The sequence below is a fragment of the Olea europaea genome, chromosome 19 (assembly GCF_002742605.1).
Source record: "Olea europaea var. sylvestris chromosome 19, O_europaea_v1, whole genome shotgun sequence".
In the NCBI taxonomy this organism is placed as follows: domain Eukaryota; kingdom Viridiplantae; phylum Streptophyta; class Magnoliopsida; order Lamiales; family Oleaceae; genus Olea; species Olea europaea.
In genome coordinates this window covers 7,063,783-7,069,536 of record NC_036255.1, presented here as the reverse complement: position 1 = coordinate 7,069,536, position 5,754 = coordinate 7,063,783, and the positions used below count along the sequence as shown (strand labels likewise).

Below are 5,754 nucleotides of genomic sequence, written 5' to 3'. Positions count from 1 at the left end.
TAAATTTATGCGACACAACTTCGAACGGATCGCACCATTTCAGAAATGAACAATTTGTTTTAATGTGGAAAGAGGAGTATAATTATGTAATAGATAAGACTCCTATCAGGAATGGTTGGACAGAATAATCAGATTCCTTCTCAATCAAAAATTTAATTTCCAACATGGATTCCAGGATAGGAAACTACCTGATTGTCTTACTTTTAACAACTACTGATTGCCATGCATATATAATACTCTTTTATCATATACAAACATATGGATGACATAGTCACACACCACCTTTTCCTCCTCATTTCAGACATAATTATTTTAATATATAAAATATTCAAGCCATATAGAACAGATCTTGTCGAATTCAAATACACATGCGGCATGCCACTGGCGATTATAGATATATAATCCGACTTCGTTATTACTGAAACCGTATTCATCACTTAAGGAATTCAAAAGTGTATCGTTCCCAATTAACCAAAAAGGAAAACAGAATTCTACAACCATGATTCTTATTTCAGAATTCAATCACTTAATGTCACAACTTCTACATCTAATTTCGGACAGAAATTATGCATACACATACCAATTATTAGAATATAATATGCAGTTGAAACATACGCACGTGGTTTCTGCCTATTCATATTTCCACTTTCACAATTGTTCTTATGAACACATGCAATCATTTATGCACAATCAAAATTCTCCTTAAAATCATTGGATATGACATGGATAATTGTGCATATAAAATTCACAAAACATACCTTTTGCATGTGAGATGATCGAACATAAAGTGGAATTTGAGAACATAGAATGATACTTACCGGATCTGAATGCATTACGACGAATTTCATCTTTTAATTTTCCAATGAAAATATTTCTTTTCAAACTTTTTCAGATTTCCTCGCCAAGCAAGTGTAATTCTGGTTGCATTGCCAAATCCGGATTTAAAATGTGGAAAATCTTCAACGCCTTTAGAATAAACTTCAATTCATACTTGCATTCATATAAAGTTCGCCCCATCAAATGTTTCAACCACGATATCATGTCATCAACTTGATCTCTGTCAAAGTGATTCCGTTCTCTATCGAAATATCGTTTGAGATTGTTGAAAAATTAAATTCACCACCGGGGTTAGAGAAGAAACAATGCAGAAAATTAATCAAGAGGATGAAAAAAACGAATTAAGATCATGACGAAAATGGAAGGCTCAAACACGACGTTACATCCTTGTTCTCAAACAATATTTGCCCCCTCTTGGTATTAATGTTGGTGCTTAAAGGATCTTGCGGCAAATGGTTTGAAGGATTGATCAAGCCTTAATGTAGAGGAACACAAAAGAACGAGCATTTCTCCACCCGAACTTGAAGAACATAAAGGGAATATATGAATGTGGAGGAAGAAATGATTTTTCTTTCTTGTGGAATGATGACATATTACCATATGTTTTGTAATCTGATTTCCATGTATTTTTTATGTCCAACAAACACATATTTATATCCATGAATCATAGCTTCACGAAATGGTGTCAAAATAAGATGAAAAGTAACAACTTTTAATTTAAAACGACTCCCAAGTTTCAAATTGAAAAATCAATCAACGGCTATCTTTTAATACTATGCGTACGCATAGTAAAAACAAAATCAATTCTGATTTTGAAAAAGCACATCTCGCGTACGCACAAAAAAGCACATCTCGCGTACGCACAAAAATAAGCCTGTGCGTACGCATAGGCAAAAATCAAAATTTTCATTTTTCAATTTCTTTTGATTCTACCAATTCCACAATTGAGCCCAACAATTAGTCCATTATCATTCCATTGATTTTGAACAAATATTCAACAGTTAGTATAAGAATCTTCAAATTTTCATTTCAACGGAATTTCGAGTTTCCTCAAGGTACAAACACCAGGAACGATGAAACCCAGAAATAAAATTTTCAAAACAGTAAAGGAGGCTAGCAAATATGTGAAGTGCAGAATATATGTAGAAGATCATCACAGCCAAAAGCTGTGCCATCAAGCTTCTTCACGAATTTTGAACCATATACATAAAAAAATTACAACTCATCACAATCGTCAATACATATTACGTGCAAAATATACATCATCAAGAAAAAGAAGTTACCTAGTTCCAGCAAGATCACTAAGCACTGCTTCCTTATTTACAACTATTAGAAGCCTTCACAGTACATACGGACCTGGCATCCTTGTTATGGACACAAAGATCTCTTCCTTTGCCTGCAATCGGATCGCCTCAAGAGGGATGCGAGGAGGATAGCTCTATGTCCTTCTCTGTAAACGAAATTTCGGATATAATTAGAAGTGGGTTGAATAATAACATAAACTTTGACTAGTGGAAGAATGTATCGAGTAAAAGCTAATCTTACCTCCAGTTGATACGAGCTTTTCAACACGCGATACAATGTGTTTTGCGTAAGTGTACCTCTTAAGTGCATTCAAGTGAACCTTGATACGAGAGAGAATCAATTCACAACTCTGATCATCACATGTCTCAAGAACTTTCTGCACGACATAGTTTCCAAATTGATCTTTCATCATAGCCTGCAATTTTCATTTCGGCATTTTTTACGATACAAAATGAGGAAATAATAGGAAAAATGACTTCAACAGGAGCAACTTCAAGCTTCCTAACAAATGGAGGACTAGAAGAAAATCGTAATGACACCTGGAGGAAGTGCTTTAAACATCTCCAGTTTATTTTGGTTGGGACATAAGGGAGATCTGGGTATTGTGCTTGTGTGTGGACAGGGCACTGGGAGAAGATGGAAAGCAGAGTTGAAAAAAAAAAAAAAAAAACAGTTGCAATGGAGATGGCGTAGAAATTTTCTAATCAAAGCATTGTCATTATACCAATATATGGTTGAATAAGAGATAACTGAATAGAACCAAATAACATGTCAGTTATGTTGATGATGATGATATGATCAAGTTGATCTTTAAATGAGACAAAGGATAGTTCATACCCTGGTGTGTTTACCAGTAAAGCTTAACTTGCAAGATCAAGAAAGTTATGGCAAACTAAGAGGCAAGAGCAAAGAATTGATTCCCCTACCATGCTCGTGAAAAATCAAAGAAAAAGTATCAAATATCAAAATTTCTAAGGTGAAAAATTTTAGGCAGTTATAACACATATCACATTCAACAAGTATGAAAAAGGTTAACCCCAAATCAGTTCTTGGAGTGCAATAATCAGTTCAGGATGCCTATATATATATATATATATATGTCACAAATCTAGAGAGCAGCGTTGTCACACCTGTAGAGGCTCATTTTCATCTGTAGAGCCCAGCATCTCACTCAACAAAAGTGTACGCTCCTCTGGACCACCAAAAGTCAAGCACTTCTCGACCACATTGGAAGCAAATTTTTGCTGACTCATCTTCACGATTTGTCCCGCAAGCTTGCTAATAATAGCAGACCGTTTAGGTGGTTTACCATGCTGTAAAACATGCTAACAAAGCCCCCCGACAAAATAGAAAAAATTGGAAAGAGATGAAAAAGGATCAGAATGGTAAGAGTCATAGTTGTGAGAAACAATCTAACAAAAGCAATCTGGGAGACAAGCATGAGATTTCCTATATAAACAGCAAATAATCCAGTGAAGTGCAAACTTACACAGTACAACAGTACAAGAAAATTCCTTTATGTTTTTCCATGCATGCGGAAAATCAGGAATGTAATGCCAACTAAGTCAAGATTAAAAACAAATCACCAGCATTGAAGACTTTATTCCATTTCACAAAAAGAGTGGACATTGATGTGACTTTGGCATAGTGTGATCTACATATAGGTCAGATTGATAGGTTCCAATTCTTTCCACAACGTCAGGACACTTTTTATCTGACAACTCCTTCCTCTTTTCTTATTAAGAAGAATTTTGCAGGAACTAAACATGGCACAATCTACTAATTCCTAAAACACAGACTATCCTTCCATCTGAAAGAGATTAAATGTGGTCATATGAAGTGCCTACAACTCCTCAATTGCTGAACCAATCTTTGAGTTCAGGAAAAGGAATTGAATGAACTGAAAGATATAGTTTCAAATTCCATATCGTAACATCTACAGAATCGTTATAGGTTATAGTGGATTATCTCTCCGAACCCAAGGAGGCAAGTCATCTGAGCCACGTAAACCTTATCTGATTTTATTTTTCAACCTTTATCGCTATCAGTTTTTCGGAAAGAGAGAAAAATAAAACTTGAACATCCATGGACAGGAAATGGCAAACTCCAGTGAGTAATAAATAATTACACTTGACCGATGAAAAGGGTATTCTAAAAGAAGGGCATCCAACAGCATTACAACATGAACACTCCAATTTTCTCGTCTTCTTTTCGTATTATTATCACTTAAATGCCACATGTTCAAATAAGTGCCAAAAGAAGACAATAAAAATTAGACTATCCCCATCTGCTTAAATTTCAGTCTCAGCCACAGGCCCCCTCCACCTCTCCCAAACATTGGGGCGGGGGTGGGGGTGGGGGGAATCAAAATTCAGAAAGAGTTACATAACTTTATGGTCAGGTATTTATCCAAGGAAATTAAGTACCTGAATGACATAATTCCCATACTGATCTTGTGCTAAGGTACACACGGAGGTCATAATTTCATCCATGATCATTTGTTGAGTTTTACGATCATCACAATGCTCAAGGACCCTCTGTCAGAAGCAAAATTCATTGTACGTGAACAATTGCAATAAAAAAAACATAGGACCATCTGTCAGAAGCAAAATTCATTGTACGTGAACAATTGTAATAAAAAACATAGGAAGCAAACAATAAATGTCAGTAACTTAACTTGAATAACACGACAGCCATATGGATGCATCGACAATGTCACGACTTGTCCCATGAATGATGATATTATAAATTGGATTCGATCTTGAGGGACACACTCGATGGATTTCTGAATTACATGATTACCATTCTGATCACGGACACATTTCATCACTGAACCATCAAGTTCAGCTACCATTTTAGTTGCAGCTCCACATCAACCACTTCCAAGGCCTGTGAATAAAATTAATGTCTTGGTGCGTATAGAAAGAAAAAGAGACACAAAAGATTTAAGAAGCGAATTTCATTGGTCCATAGACTAATACTACCTGTGTTGCAACAAAATATCTCGTTTATTTCTCGAATGTGTAACAAACTGTATGTCTCAAATTGATTTCCTCTTCGAATAAACTTTTTTTTTAAATATTCTTTCTCAAACTAATCGTGATAAATAATTCTATTTTTTTCAACGTACAAATTTACGTCACAAACTACAGATAAAACTGGAAAGCTGTAGCAAACACAATTTTCTTATGCTCAAACTAAGGTAGTAGTTTGTCCTCGTGCATTTCTGTAGTCCACGTAAATGATTAAGCAAACATTTCTTCTTGAAACTAGTTGTTTGATGAATAATGAGTTCCAATTTAACTTGATGATCCATTGGTTATTCTGATTCCTAATTTAGCTAATATCAATTGTTTAAAAACCAAAGCTATCTTCAACACAGGAGGTTTGAGATAGCATTTGTACTATGCTATTCTAGAGAACATGTATACACCAATTTCCAGCGATCATATTCAATGCCTTGCCTTTCAAAATCATAAGGCCAATGATAGAGAAAAACAAGTTTCTGCAACTTCTTCTCCCTCTTTCTCCCTTAATGCTACTGGCTAGATTTTCTTCCCTCCACTGTTCTAGATTTTCACATTATTCTCAATTTAATTCTCAAATTTTTTT

The 5,754-nt window shown here is 35.1% G+C and overlaps 1 pseudogene; it reads right to left on the bottom strand.

Moving 5' to 3' along the window:
• Nucleotides 1-1,923: 1,923 nt before the first annotated feature.
• LOC111368278 overlaps nt 1,924-5,754 on the bottom strand; it is a 7,736-nt pseudogene continuing 3,905 nt past the window's right edge.